The sequence below is a fragment of the Tachysurus fulvidraco genome, chromosome 1, assembly GCF_022655615.1.
Source record: "Tachysurus fulvidraco isolate hzauxx_2018 chromosome 1, HZAU_PFXX_2.0, whole genome shotgun sequence".
NCBI classification, from domain to species: Eukaryota; Metazoa; Chordata; class Actinopteri; order Siluriformes; family Bagridae; genus Tachysurus; species Tachysurus fulvidraco.
Window position 1 is genome coordinate 43543304 of NC_062518.1, and position 16923 is coordinate 43560226.

General features: G+C 35.6%; 1 long non-coding RNA gene across 2 annotated transcripts in view; it reads left to right on the forward strand.

Moving 5' to 3' along the window:
* Nucleotides 1-16923, forward strand: part of LOC125139052 — a 79915-nt gene that overhangs the window by 51763 nt on the left and 11229 nt on the right. The window contains exons 2-3 of one of the 2 annotated variants that reach the window (XR_007138166.1): nucleotides 6750-6867; nucleotides 14112-14473. This is a non-coding gene — a long non-coding RNA (uncharacterized LOC125139052). Of the gene's footprint in view, nucleotides 1-6749; nucleotides 6868-14111; nucleotides 14474-16923 lie in introns of those variants that run through there. The other variant, XR_007138172.1, reaches the window with a different exon arrangement.

A 16923-nucleotide genomic window follows, 5' to 3' on the forward strand; every position in this document is an offset into this window, starting at 1 on the left:
AAGAGTCCGTTTGTTGTTAATGTTCAGTTTAAAATAAAAGCTAAAGCTAATTAACGTTAACGTTAAGTCTGTATAACACGTAGCACTTAAAATGTGTAAGTTGCACTCAAAATGAATGTTAAAGTTAAGTTGATGGAAAGAGATCGTGTTAATGCTATGAAATGATGTTTAAAAGTGTTCTTGTTAAGAGTTAACGTTAAGAGCTAACAAGCTGGCTAAGGATTATAGTATTCAGTGATAACGTTAATGTTGAAATTAAATTTAACCTAAAAATGAGTGTTAATGTTAAATTTCGCGTTACTGTTGAATATTTTGTGTTAGTTACAGTTAAAATTATTCTTAGTGTTAATGTTAAAATTGAATGTTAATGTGAATGTTGATGTGAAAGTTAATTTTAATCTTATATTTAAACTTGAATGTAAATACAACTATTATTATTATTATTATTATTATTATTATTATTATTATTATTATTATTATTATTATTATTGATGTTTATTTGACAGGGACAAATTCATAAAACATTGCTTTATAAAGTACAAAGTAGATGCCACACAAACAGGTTTATAGCCATGACTAATTTGCAACCCCTGTCCCTGATTAGGCTTGTAAAGTTAAAACAGAAATTACAGAATATTAAATCAAGAATTTATAGCTATTAAAATACATACAATAAATGCATTAAATCCATCAGCTAAAACGGGCTTAAACAAATATAGCAATCACTATAAAACAGAATCTAGACATATTTAACAATACAAAACACAAAAGTATGCATATGCCTGTGCATGCTGACATATGCAACCTTATGTTTGCATACATTGCATTGTATCCTATACAGTCAATGTTCACAGAGTTGTTTCAGTTTCAGCCACTGCTTTAAATGTCTATTAAAAACCTTGAGTCTTGTTAATGTTTTAAGTTCTGGTGGTAAATCGTTCCATAAATTTATGCCTCTTGCTAAAAATGACTTCTGACCAAATGTTCTACGTTTTGAGGCTATACAGTTTCCACTAGTCGTGCCTCTAGTTCTTATTCCGCTCTGTTTCACTATTAATTGACAGAGTATTTCTGGTGCAAGGTTGTTCATACACTTAAAAATTAGTTTTAAAAATGAATAATTTACAAAACTGTCAAAACTCAATATATTATGCTTCCTTAGAATGATGCAATGGTGCCATCTTATAGGTTTTTGGTCCATTACTTTTAATATACAAAGGCTAATGTTAAAACTGTTAATGCTGTTGTTGTTGATGAGGTTCATGTGAAAGTTAATTTTAATGTTAAATCTTGGACTTTAAGATGTGTATCTTAAAGTCCATGGAGTTAATATTAGAGTTAACTTTGACGTCGATGTTGATGTTATTCTGAAAGTTCATGTTTATGTAAAAATGTTGAATTTTGATACGAATAAGATTAATGTTAAAGTTAAGGCTAATGTTAAAAGAGGTAAAATTTGTTAAAAATTTAAGAAATAATAATAATAAAAAAACCTTCAAGAGAGTTAATTTTAAGGATGAATCTTGATCTTAGATAAATTTATGCTAAAGTTAATATTGGTGTTAAGTATAACGTTAATTTAGTATTAAAATGAATATTGATGTTAATGTCAAAAGAGTTATTATTGAAGTTACGTTGTTAATATGAAAGTTATTCGATGGTGAATTCAATATTAACATTGATGTTAAAGTTAATGTTGAGGTTAAGGTGGAGGTTAAGGTTATTTTACATTAGTGTCACTGTAAACTGCTCCTTGTTATACAGTACGTTTATATTTATATATTTATATAATGTTTATATGTAAATGGCGGTTAACCTCATGTCCTGTAGTTACATGAAGAAGTGGACGAGAGAAAACAAACGTTTCATTTAAAGTGTGTAAATAAATGACTCTGTGAGAATGTGATATAGTGATAACTGCTCTTCACAATTATACCGAAATTGCAGTTAGAAAAAAATAAAGAAAAAGTTCACGAGAACACAAACCCCACTAATGACTTTACTAGATGGCACGGAGGTTGTTTTGGGGTCTTTCTGGAGCCAGTCAGCTGACCAGAGACAGAGAGAATGAGAGAGAGAGAGAGAGAGAGAGAGAGAGAGAGAGAGAGAGAGAGAGAGAGAGAGAGAGAGAGAGAGAGAGAGAGAGAGAGAGACCTTTTGACCTCTGCTGGTATAAATCCGTCTGCCCTCGTTCTCCACCCCTCTGGCTCACGGTCTCGGTTCTCCCACATAAGATCCAGACAGACAAGTCTGAATAGACGGACTCTGAGGGTTAATGGTGTACTTTTATGGATGTGTGTGTGTGTATCTTTATTCTCTCAGATCTGGTGCTAAACGTCGCCTGCTGTTCCAAAGATGGCAGTTTAAAGCTCGTCTTGTCTCTTCTCACATCGTTTAGACCCTCGTCTCTTTACACCACCCTTCACCTTGCTGCCGTGTGCTAAAGTTATGGGTTTGCAGATTAAACCGTAGAACAGATCATTTTTGTACTCTCAGCTGCTGCTAATTTGAAGTTTAAGAGAAGTTCACCATTTTATTTCATATAGAAATGAATATAAGATTGTGTTTGGGTCTTAAAAAAATGTGTTTTTTCACAATAACGTCTTAAGACTTTTTTTTTTTTTTTTTTTTTTTTTTTTTTTTTTTTTTTAAATGATGATAATTATAGAAAGTAGAAATACTAAAAATTCTAAAGCATGGAATTGTTTCATTAGCTCTGGAGAACAAAAGTGGAGTAAAATGAACTTTTTTTAAATTAAAACTTAGGGACTAAATAATAAAAGTAAAATGACTTACAAAATAAAAAAAAAATATTGGCCAATCACATTCAGTATGCAAATGAGTAGAGGATGATGATGTGGGATCCAGACTTATAGCCAATAATCAATAATGTGATATGGCTCGACATCCTGCTGCCTTGGCAACATTGATTATTTTCCTCTAACAGCGTGTCCTGGCACGGTCCTATAGTAACTTGATAACGATTACAAATGTTTAATTTAATCTTTTTTTATCCATTTATAGTTACATTTAATGTTCTGGAATGTCCATAAACATAAACACATCTCTGTGCTGAAACTGTAGACTCCACCCATAAAATATTTACAGAATACTTAATTTACTAGACCAACAATTATTTTTCTTTGTTAAAATGACTTTAGACTTTAGGTTTTTTTTTTTTTTTTTTTTTTTTTTTTTTTTTTTGGTCAAGGAGAGAGTCTCAGGGTTCTATTTATTTATTTATTTATTTATTTATTTATTTATTTATTCAAAACAGTGTAATTAACAACCATGAAGTGCAGATTTCTACCTCAGCAATTGTTTAAATCTTATTTCAGTCATTAAACTGGTGAGATTTTATACTGAAATAAGGAAAAAGTCACCACCCGCTGTTCTACATCTCCAGAGCGAAAGGAAAAACCAGGAAAAAATCCGGCCGATATCGAATATTAGGTACTTAATTCCCGGTCTGTTCGGTGACTGATGCTGTCCAGAGATAAAATGTAGTGTGTTTCTCAGGTTTCATATTCTCTGTTGGCTAAATTGTGCTGAGAGAGCCGCTGTCTCTGTGTGATGTTTTGAGAGAGGGAGAGACTGACAGAGAGTGTGTGTGTGTGTGTGTGTGTGTGTGTGTGTGTGTGTGTGTGTGTGTGAGAGAGAGAGAGAGAGAGAGAGAGAGAGAGAGAGAGAGAGAGAGAGAGAGAGAGAGTCAAATGACATTGTAGAGACACACAGCTGAAGATTGAATTTCTTACCAACCTGTAAGTCTGTCATATACCTGCTCTCTCTCTCTCTCTCTCTCTCTCTCACACACACACACACACACACACACACACACACACACACACACACACACACACACACACACACACACACACTCCTGAAGTAAAGCTTTGAGAAGCTGAAACACGGTTCTAATAAGATTAGAAATTTAATTTAGTCAGGTAGATCGTTAGCATAGAAGTAGCAAACACACAAAATGTGGCCGACTAGCATCCATGCTAATGGCAGAGGACATTATATTACTGTATAAATAATTTGTTAAAGCTAAAGAGCAGAGTTTTTTACTTCCTGTGATCTAGATGGTCAGCTGAGGTAACTTCCTGTCGAACGTGTGACGTTGGGAGCTTCACAACCAGAACTTATGGAAAAGCATTAACTTAGCAATAGTCAGTTTTTTAATAACTATGATGTTTCCCTCTCATTCATTCTTCCTTTCATTTTATAAAGGAAGTATTCACATAGCATTCCTCTCTCTCTCTCTCTCTCTCTCTCTCTCTCTCTCTCTCTCTCTCTCTCTCTCTCTCTCTCTCTCTCTTTCTTTCAGGGAGCAGAGTTGGATGACCCAAGGGTTGTCAGCAGTCTGGGATTCTTTGATAGTACACACACACACACACACACACACACACACACACACACACACACACACACACACACACACACACACACACACACACACACACAGAGGCAGCTGAGGCGTGGGGAAACCCGAAACCGTTTATTAGAAACACTTTGCACCCTTCAAGAACACTGGAGCCACCATAAATAATGACACAAGCTGAGATCTCTCTCTCTCTCTCTCTCTCTCTCTCTCTCTCTCTCTCTCTCTCTCTCTCTCTCTCTCTCTCTCTCTCTGTCTATCTCTCTGTATACATGTATGATCAAAAACGTGCTGTGAGGATTTAGGAGTGAGAAAACACTTCACATGTCTAAAAAGATCCCAGGCGACTCCGGACATTCACTTCCTGATGTTGTGCTCTGACAAAAGCATTAATCCACCTCGTTGTACACTACTGCACACTACACACACACACACACACACACACACACACACACACACACACACACACACACACACACACACACACAGACATGTCCTCTAGGGTCTAGTGTATAAGTGTTAGACACCTTCTGATCAGAGTCAGAACTAATTAGCAATGCTGAGTGTCGAGTGCATGAAGTGTCACTCAGATAGATAGATAGATAGATAGATAGATAGATAGATAGATAGATAGATAGATAGATAGATAGATAGATAGATAGATAGATAGATAGATAGATCAAACACACTCACTCTAACACACACAGGCACACACACAAATACACACAAACACACTCACTCTCACACACAAATGCACAAATAGACATATACACAAACACTCACTCACTCAAACACACATATACACAAACACATTCACTCAAACACACACACACACACACACACACACACACACACACACACACACACACACACACACACACTCATACACACACAGTAAATTTTTCTAATGGTGCTCTTTAGGTCTGTCCTGACTAATGAAGTGTTCTTCGTGCCTGGTGTCTGGATGAGATTTTGACCATTTGTCCCTTTTTTTTAATTTAAATTCACCTCGCCGTCACCTGAAGCCACATCTGACGAGCGCGACCCCATACCCCTCCGACCAAGTGACTTACTCTTTATTATCATGACTCCAGCAGATTCCCTCAGTTACTTTACTCACATCAACCCCGTTATGAGTGAAGCGAGCACATGGCCCTGGGTCACGCTGCATGCTATTGTAATTTGTGTGCTATTGGAAGCAGACGCGTTTACGGGAGCGAGGAGCTGCAGGTTGGATGTGCTGATTTAACCCAACCGAGGTTGTGCCCTTGGCTTTAATTAGTACCAGACCAGCGCTCCGTCGATCACCTGATGGAGGTCACAGCTTCAGGTGGTTGTGATTTAGCTCCTAAAATGACGTCTGCTTTGGATCTGGCCAAGGAGGTGAAAGGTCACGGGGTGAATTCACAGGGATTAAGAGAACGGTGTTTGTGTGACAGAGGGATAAAAAGCTAAAAAGCTGCTTCGGGTGACACATAGAGCAGTGGGATTGAGAGAGGAGTTCAGAGGTTCATATTTAATCTGTGTGTGTGTGTGTGTGTGTGTGTGTGTGTGTGTGTGTGTGTGTGTGTGTGTGTGTGTGTGTGTGTGTGTGTGTGTGTGTGTGTGTGTGATTGCTTTTATTCTAGATGCACACATTTTTTTTTGTTTCTTAGTGTAACAAAAGAATATCTTCAAATCTTAAGTGTTTGTTTTTTGTAGCAAACTATCAGTTATTTTTTAAATAAAAAACAATTGCAAAAAAAAATATTATTTATTAGTAGTGTTTCTAATATTAGTTTACTTTAACTAATTTAATCTAATTCATTATAATATAATTTTGTTTTTTTTTTCGATTTATTTATTGTTTTCTATTATTTATACGTAGGTGAGGATCTAAGACATTTACATGTATATACTGTATACATATAAACTTATATATTTACAGTTTGTAAGCTAAAATAAAATGAATCCATTTTTAGTGAATTATTTAAAAACGATGAATTCTAAAGTTTTTTCTTAGTGTTAACGTGTAAGTCAATGACAACGTTTTTCAGAACCCCGCTTAGTAAAGTAAATTTAGTAAATTTATAGCACAAATCAAAATAAACACAATCTCAGAAACACCGATTTTCTTCATACAGTACTTGCATGTGTATGTTAATTTTATGCCTTTTTTTTTACTTTTTTTTTTAATTGGGTTTCAATTAGAATTGATCAATTGATTATCACCTAATAAAAATGGTATGAATGATATTCTAATTCAAAGAGTGCAACAGATTTTAATAGACTAAGCTGTATGTGTGTGTGTGTGTGTGTGTGTGTGTGTGTGTGTGTGTGTGTGTGTGTGTGTGTGTGTGTGTGTGTGTGTGTGTGTGTGTGTGTTCAGCAGTGGAAGCTAGAAAGCCAAAAGCCTGAAGTATCTAATGGAAAGTGTCTGATGGAGAACATGGACGTGTCTGGGCAGCGTGGAGAGCCTGGGCTTCACATCACCTGGACTCCGGCAGGTACAGTACACCGTGTCAGGAGACTAAACACTGCCTGCCATAATCCAGCCTTCACATGACATCATCATCATCCTCATCATCATCACCAGGCTTGTAGCTGTCAAACAGGAAAGTAATCCGCTGCATGATATCATTATTTAGGTCAGTGAACAGACGTCTGTTTTCTATAAAAGCAGGTTGAGACGCGGCTCGTTTCGAGCTTGTTTCGACTTGGTAAAAATAGAAGGTGATTATATAGAAGGTGAAGAATTAGCCTTTTATTCCCTTGTTCCATATTTACTGGAGCAAAACATGTCCCCTAGACCTGCACAATTCATCCCAATTTATAGCAGCAGCATTGAAGAAACCGATATATTTTTTATTTTTTTTTTTGAACTACACTGAGGTCTTTTTATGAGTAGGTTGTGTGCAGAATGGAAGAAAATTATATGGATTTTTCTCTTAAACAAATGTCTATAAAATGTTAACTATTCAAATATTCTATTTAAATGGAAAAAATGTATTCTAATGAATTCTAGAATATATACATAAGCAAATATTGCACTTAAATATCAAAATGTTCTTCTACTTTTTCTGAACAGTATTTATTTATTATTATTATTATTATTATTATTATTATTATTATTATTATTATTATTATTATTATTATTATTATCATGAATAATCACCATCTGTGAGTTCCATAAAATGAAATATATAAAATTAAATATAAATTAATATATAATATTTTTATTTACATTTCATTTTATTTCATTTAATTCAAAAAAAAATTTTTTTCCAGAAAAGTAATTACTTTTGATGATAAATGATATTAAGTAATTCATACTTTAAATGAACTACTCAATATAATATAATGGATCGATTTGTTGACACATTAGAATGAATCATTTCTCTTTTACAATACTTAAAATAATCGATAAAATCTTAATTGGTTTCAATTAAACGTTTCAATTCAATAAAATGATTTGTATCTCAACAATCAACATTCAACACTCATTTTCTTTTTTAAATCATTGTATAATGTGCTAAAATATCCCCAGACCTACAGTAGTCTCCGTGTGTTACGAGCGTTGATGTTCAGATACTGAAGATCTCCATAATCTCATTTGAATAAAACCGTCGTTTTTGCACGGCTTTTTGATTGGCAGGGATGTCAGCTGCATTTGCATAGTCCAAAGGATTGCGCATGAAGTGACATACAAACAAAGATAAGTTCACATCACTTGAAAAAAAAAAGCTCTTAGTGAGCCTTACACCTGGAACGTTCATTGTGTTGAGCCACGAACACGTCAGCGACGTCAGTGTGCCAAAGACGCCTTCAGATCACATGTTTTATCTTCAGAGGATTTCACTGAAACTCAGCTATACTTGTTTCTAAACACACACACACACACACCTACATGTGTATTTGTTTCATCCTCATCTCCATGGTACCTGAATCCGTTCAGGCATTCAAGCGAATCATGACCCGAGGGCCTTGTCATCTGACCCAGCCACTTAACATACTCATACAGGTGCAGCGATAAAGAGCGCTTGTCTTATTCGACAGATATTTGGCACACGTGTGCTTTACTGTTTGTAGATAACAATGGTGCGATTTGTTTTTCCGTGCTGACGTTACAATAACATGCGTGATAATGTCAATAATAATATACGATCGGGTGCAAAAAAACGTTATGCCTAGAAACTGGGAGTGGAACTCTGTGACATCATGTGAATAAATATCTGAGGGATAAAAAAAGAAATTAAATGTGGTATTAAATGTGAATTATGTGTGTGCACGTTTAATCCTTCTTATTTCTAATCTTTATGCACTTACAACGCTGACACAATGGAATAAAAACTCTTACACATTTCACCTTGCTGTGACCTCAACCCTATTTGGATTGCTACCAAAATCTTAGCAGTGCATTTAGCGTTTCTGTGAAGATCTTAACGAACGAACGTTCTTCGGATATCACGCTAACATTATCTCAGGTAGATGTAGATAGTCTTTACAGCTGTGCAGATAAACATCTCATTGAAGGATCGAGTCTTTGCATGAATGAACAGGTGTACAGGCGTTTCTGATTATTTGGAAGGTTGTGTCTATTTAGTAACACGTCCCTCTGTCATTTAGATTTATTGCATTTGGCAGACGCTGTTAACCAGAGCGAAGTACAGAAGTGCTTTTAAGTCTCTATCGATGAATACATTAACGCTCTGTCCATCCATTCATCCATCCATCCATCCATCCATCCATCCATCCATCCATCCATCCATCCATCCATCCATTCATCCATACAAACATTAATCTATCCATCCCATCCATCCTTCTCATCGTGCTTCCATCCATCCTTTCATATATCCATCTATCCATCCCTCTTTGCTTCCATCTATCCCATCTGTTCTTCCGCCTAACTGTCCATCCATCCATCCATCCATCCATCCATCCATCCATCCATCCATCCATCCATCCATCCATCTGTCCATTCATTCATTCATTCATTCATTCATTCATTCATTCATTCATTCATTCATTCATTCATCTGTCAATCCTTCTGTTCATTCATTCATTCATTCATTCATTCATTCATTCATTCATCCATCCATTCATCTGTCCATTCATCCATACATCTGTCCATCCATCCATCTATCAATCTATATGTCCGTCCGTCCATCTATCAATCCATCGGTCTATTCGTCCATCCATTCCTGCATCTATTAGTCCATCCATCCATCAAGCCATCCAGCCATCCATCTGTCCCATCCTTACTTCCTTAAAAGGGTTTTTGAGGTACATTTGAAATGTTTGCTAAAATGAAAACTAAAAATGCACAAAGAACTGTAAACATTTTAAAATGTATGTCCTGAGTTGATTTTGATGAAGCTGTGATCATCTTCACTGCTAAAAAGCGCTGGTTTAACATAGGCTTAATATGTAGCTTTTCAAACATACTCCTTCCACCAAAACTTCTCTTTATGTCTCTATGTTCAACATACAGCAGGTGATGAGGAAAAGGCTAAAAACTTTATGTTTGTCAACTAGAAATTACATTTTGTTATTATTTTTTTTTCAGGTTCAAAGGCAAGATTTTGTGTTTCCATGTGGTGATCTAGACTTTGTTAAAAAAACACAGCAACTCTGTCTCATTTGATTTTATTCCAGAACATTCTCAACAAAATACATGCTGTAATTACATATTGTAAATACATATTGTCATTTTTGCTAAATGGCTAAGGACTTGCTTGAAGTAAATGTGTGTGAGTGGAGAATGTGTGTAGTTTCCTCTTTAGGACGGCTAGTGTTTCTAATTAGATGCTGATAAGCAAATATGCCACATTTTGATCTAGAATTATTTAACACACTACTTACAATATAGGTATGAGCTTTCAACACAATCTTACTTCCCAGTTCTGAAATAGGAATTTCGAGTATGTTGTTTTGTACAGTATGTTGTTGTAAATGTAGCGTGAGAATTTCATAAACTTAATATTTAAACATAAACTTTTCGTGAGCTTGCTATTTTTCCCCTCTGATATAAACATAGTTTAATAAGATTTTGGGTGATTTATAAACAATGTACAAACCGGATTTGTAGTCCAAACAAACACTGTATACAGATATCTTCCGCTTAAGTTTGCAATAATTAACAGCAGCTAGCTTAGCATGTCATTTTCTCTGAGGTAACTGCCTCAAAGAGTGGGGGATGATTGCAGTGTTTTGTTGTCAGTTGATACGTGTTTTGAATAATTACAGTAATTTCACCTATAGAGATCCAGACGTATTGGCACCCTATACAGAGGTGGAGCTAATAGTGAGGTTTTTTTTTTTTCGCTCTGGTTTATCAGAGTTTAAGAATTAACAGTTTTTTTTTAAACCAGAATCCCGGTTAGATATCTGATAATAAAGTTTTGTGAGCGTATTAAATAAACACATTGGTACATCTGGTCCTGTGTATGAAACACGAGGAGTACAAACTTGTCTGCTTTGCTTTTTTGATTTCCTGTGGAAAACGGATATCTGCTAACGGATGAAGCATGTACTTTGTCTCCAGATGCTAAGCATACATTTCACTAAATCTCTGTTACTTTGTAAGTGCGTTTTCTTTCGTCGACTTTCTCTGTTGATACAAATTATTCATTAGTGGTTTTAGCATCGTCTTGAAAATACATGTTTGTGTTGTCTGATCCAGCAGGTTGGATGACTGCACTGGTCATGTTTACTCAGTACTTTTAATAATAAAAACATTGAAAAGCTTAAGCTTTACAAAACACTCAGAGCGCTCATGAAGAGAAAGAAATGTGGTTTCTGGACTTGTTAGCAGCTTGCTGTCGTGTTTGTCTGAAGATAAATCCACTCTAGTGTGGAACTTGAGTCTGAGCACTATATCCTCCAGTGTTAGCACAGTCTTCGAAATATTAACTCAAAGCCACTCCTTTTACCTCCATAAAAATCATGAACTCTAATGTGAAAATAGTTCAGGTACTGTAAATCCTGCTAGCCAGCCATGCTATAGCCTTGCTAGCTTGATATATAGCCAGATTGGCCTGTTTGCTGTTCTAATACTGTACCAGTCAAAGGTATCATAGATAAACTAGCATGGATTTTGTTAGCAAACATATTTAGCGAGGCAAACTGGTAAATAAGATTCTAGCTAATGGTAAATATGATTAATCAAATAATATTATTTCTGATGAACTCGTTAGGAAACCTTATAGCATTAGACATGTTTCAGAGATTTCAGGAGTACTAAAAGTTCCTCACTGACAATATCTGAATTTCATCACTGAATTTTTAATCCTTGAGTGTAAAATTTCTACGTTTTATTCCCTACCTGTATACTGGTTACTGTTACAGACACATTATCTACAGGAGATTTTTTTCTTAAGTTTTATTTCTTGGGACTTTTTCTTGGGACTTTTTTCTAGCTGCCACTTGCTACATTACTGCTCGATTAATCACTCAGTTGCTTAGGAGCAAAATACATCTTGGCTCGACTTAAAGACTACAAACCTACGCCTGTCAGGTTCATAGGAATTGTTTGCGAAGCAGTTTGCCAAGTCCAGGCGTCAAACAGAACCTTCTGTCTACACATTGCATTATCATATTTTATTACTTAAACCTGATTTACATTTACAGCATTTTATCAGACACACAATGGCAGCTTGGTGGTGTTGGGAGATGATCTCACAACCTTCTTATCCAAATGTTTCAGCCACTGAACCACCACCATTTTAAGTTTTGATTTATTATTATTATTATTATTATTATTATTATTATTATTATTATTATTATTATTATTATTATTATTATTATTATTTAACTTTTGGGTCTTTTATTTTTATTTTCTTTTTTATTTTCCTTTTATTCCATGAGTTGTACATTTAGTGGAGTGTGAACACTGCTTTGGAGAGTGATCCAGAGATCTGACAGATCCCATGACCCAGACTCAGATCAACTGCTCGGTCGTATAAATGAGATGAATGTAATTCTCTCTAGATAAGAGCATCTTCCAAAAAGATATCGATCTAAACCAGAGATGTAGTATTTTAGTGGTCCTGGGATTTGAACTCACCATCTTCCAACCTCTAGTCCAACACCTTAACCATTGAGTTAACCCTGGACTTTAAGATAATGTTGTTTGAAGTCCAAAACTGATATAGATGCTGCTAGTTGACACCATGCTATACTTCCTGGTTCACATCACAGCTTTCCCATTAGCACACTCAGTTTCAGAATAAACTACTAGCACCCTCAGTCTTAAGAAAGGTTAATAATAATAATAATAATAATAATAATAATAATAATAATAATAATAATAATAATAATTAATAATAATAATAATAATAATAATAATAAAGGTTCCCACAAAAATGGGTTCCCACAGTGACGCCATTGAAGAATCAGATTTGGTTCCCCAAAGATCCTTTTAGTAAATGTTTCTCTTTTATCTCAGTGGCATATAGAACCTTGTTACGGTTTAAAAAACCTGTTTTGCAATAAAAAAATTCTTAAAGGTTTTTCACAGAACTGTTTATCCTGTCAAGAAACCTTATGAAGTGTTCAGTTAATTAACGATGCCACAACTGAACAAACATGGAAACGTGCAAATGGTTTTGGTTTGAAGGTTGTTTTTTTTTTTTCTGTACTAAAATCATTTCTATATATCAGTCTGTCATTCAAGCAGAGCTGTGTTGTTTTTCTTTCTTTCTTTCTTTCTTTCTTTCTTTCTTTCTTTCTTTCTTTCTTTCTTTCTTTCTTTCTTTCTTTTTTGAAAATCTAAATGATGGATCATTCTACACTTACTACTCGATATATTCTGCTTGAGTATTTTTTTTTCACCCTTAAATAAATTCAGAGTGTTTAATAACAGAGATTTATTCTTCCACTTGTCTTTTTACAAGATGTGTATCTGTTTTTGCAGTGAGGACATCAGAAATGAAAAAGTCTCTCAGATCGTCCTCGTCACGACACGTTCCATTTGTCCGTGATATCATCTCTGAGCATCTGGATTAAACAAGATCTTTTTAGCATTCTGTATGTCTGTGTGTGTGTGTGTGTGTGTGTGTGTGTGTGTGTGTGTGTGTGTGTGTGTGTGTCCGTAATTCCAGAGTCAACTCTGATTTCTCTGAGCTGCTTGTCCGCACATGAACTCGCCTGAAGCACAGATGAAAAATTGGGCTTGTTTGAATGATGGCTGATAATAATAATAAAATTCCTGCAGCATGTTCACATGGAGGTATAGAGACATGACATAATGATCAATCTCATGAGAAATCTGATTTTAGTTGAAAATTATAAATAACGGGACAAACTCTTCTCAGGGGATTTAATTGTTCAGTGAATCAGAGCATGATGATGATTTTCTTCATTTGTTTTAATAGAAATTTTGGAAAAAAAAAACAGCCAATAATGTAAATGTAGAGTAAATAATAATAATAATAATAATAATAATAATAATAATAATAATAATAATAATAATAATAATAATAATAATAATAATAATAACAATAATTTGAAAATTAAATTTGAAAATTAAAATAGAAATTTTATTTGTCACATTGACACAACCGTGCACAGTATGACATGAAAATGCTGAAAGTCATAGAAAATAAAAAAGAGTTAAAATAGAATTACAATAAAAATATAATTTAAACAATGTAGGTAAAAATATAGAGAAATATATAAAAATATTATATAATCAGATCTGTAGCAGAAAATTATGACCCATAGTCAGAGTATTCTTTTTTTTTTTTTTCAGGAGACCAACATCAGGAGACCAAGCTTTCGCATTAGTAGGCCATAAGCTGTGTAATACCTTGCCACCACCAGTCAGAACTGCTTCTACGTTTGCGGAATTTAAATCCATGTTAAAAACACACCTCTTTCCCTGTACTTTTTATTGTTGTTAATTTGTACGTGTTCTTTTATATTTATGTTCTTTCTTTTTTTCCTTTTCTTTTATCTCTATGTTTAGTACTTTCATATCTATGTACAGATAAATTTTAATTTAATTGAATTGAAACCTTCAGAGGGGGGACACGGTGGCTTAGTGGTTAGCACGTTCGCCTCACACCTCCAGGGTTGGGGGTTCGAGTCCCGCCTCCACCTTGTGTGTGTGGAGTTTGCATGTTCTCCCCGTGCCTCGGGGGTTTCCTCCGGGTACTCCGGTTTCCTCCCCCGGTCCAAAGACATGCATGGTAGGTTGATTGGCATCTCTGGAAAATTGTCCATAATGTGTGAGTGTGTGAGTGAATGTGTGTGTGTGTGTGCCCTGGGATGGGTTGGCACTCCGTCCAGGGTGTATCCTGCCTCGATGCCCGATGACGCCTGAGATAGGCACAGGCTCCCCGTGACCTGAGAAGTTTGGATAAGCGGTAGAAAATGAATGAATGAATGAATGAATGAATGAATGAAATCTTGAGAGGAACCAGATTGTGAAGAGAACCTCATCCTCATCTGGGTGACACTAGACAGGAAATTCAATTCAATTTTATTGATAAAGCACATTTAAAACCTGCCTGAGCTGGCCAAAGTGCTGTACATAGAGATAAAAGAAAAGGAAAAAAGAAAGAACATAAATATAAAAGAACACGTACAAATAACCAATCTCCAGTCTCTTGTATGCCGAGTTATCTTTGCGTTTAATAGGTATCTAAAGTTGTGTGTCATCCGCATAGCAGTGATACGACACCCCAAATTTGTACATAATTGATCTCAGAGGTAACATATACAGCGAAAATAATACCGATGCTAAGATCGATCCTTGGGGTACACCACAGGTGACGTGAGCCACCGAGGATGAATGGACACCTAAGTTGACTGCAAATCTTGTTGACTGTTGACAAAAACGACTGGAACCATTTCAATACTGTACCAGTGATACCAATCGAGTATTCAAGCCAAGATAAAAGAATCTTGTGGGCTACAAAATCAAAAGCAGAGCTCAAATCCAAGAGAATTAAGGCCATCGTATCACCAGCATCTGTGGTCATTAAAATATCATTGAAAACATTTAAAAGAGCCGACTCAGTGCTATGAAGGGTTTTAAAGCCGGACTGAAAAATATCAGAGATGGAGTTGATTTGCAGGTTGTTTCTCAATTGTGAACTTCTCAACCTTTTCAAGAATTTCGATAGAAAAAGTTGAAACTTTAAAGCCTGTAACAGTGCTAACATAACAAGCTAGCATCAGGACTAATTACCTTGAATAATACACCTGTGCTGTGTAATAAACAGATCAGAAACGAATGAACAATTTACCTGTAGTTTTGCTCCTGTATAAGAGTGTGCGTGCATGAGTGTGTGCGCATGAGTGTGTTTGTGTGTGTGCTGGAGGTTAAACAGCCCTGATGATGTGAATTTGGCTTCATCATGAGGTTTTCAGGGGCAGCGGTGGCGCTTCAAACAAGCAAATAAAAGAAACAAATTAGCAGCAGCAGGGGGGCATGACCACAAGGCCTCACATTAATTTGATCGCTTGCTTTTTTGGCATGTGTGTGTGTGTGTGTGTGTGTGTGTGTGTGTGTGTGTGTGTGTGTGTGTGTGTGTGTGTGTGTGTGTGTGTGTGTGTGTGTGTGAGGTCTGTTCTACCATCCCCTGCATTCTCGACTTAATTCATTCCACGTTTGTTGTTTACACTCATGCTGTGCCTGTGACGAATAAGTGCTACGGTTTCGAGAGCACCGCTGCTTTATGAATTCTGTGTGCTTTTTAATTCCCTCTTAATCATTTGAGTCGTAACTTAGTTACACAAAATAATTGAGTTAGAACTAAACAATTATCTTTTAGGTCTATTTGTGTGTATTAACCTCAGCTTGGACAAAACTCTCTGCAATCAAACATCACACAGCAATGTGTTTAAAACAAAGCTCCTAGTCTTTTTCCTAAGATTCCCATAAGATCTATAAGATTTTTTTTCTGATTTTTATTGTCTGATGTTAGTAAATAATAATATATAGTATATTATATAATTAAATAATATATGGATAAAGCCCCAGTATCCATCCTTTCAGTTACCGTTATTTCACTTACCTTTTAAAAATAAAAAAAAAATTTAAAAAAAAGTTCCAGAAATACACAAACATAATCATTCATAACTTAACAAAAGAAAAACACAGAAAAGACCAAAAAAAAAAGACCCAATGATAATGAAATAAATACAAAACAAATATCCCAGTAATGCAGTTCAGCCACTGCAGCTCACCAGCTTCTTAAGACACACTCTAACTCTAGACTATACTTTGTCCTGACTGCATCATTACAGATGCAACACCTCTCACAAATACACACACACACACACACACACACACACACACACACACACACACACACACACACACACACACACACACACACACACCATTCACACAATCACTTGCATTGGAGACCAGGCCTCCAGTCCTCTCCTGGTCCCTGGTATCAGGCGACGCCAAAAGCGGTACTGGAGGAAGCGGAAACACGGGAAGCGGGCAGGCGTCGATGCTAGGCTAAACACATAACCTAGCTGGCCGGCTCTCCTGTCCATTCTACTTTCCAACATTTGCTCCCTGGACAATAATTTTTTTTTGTTTG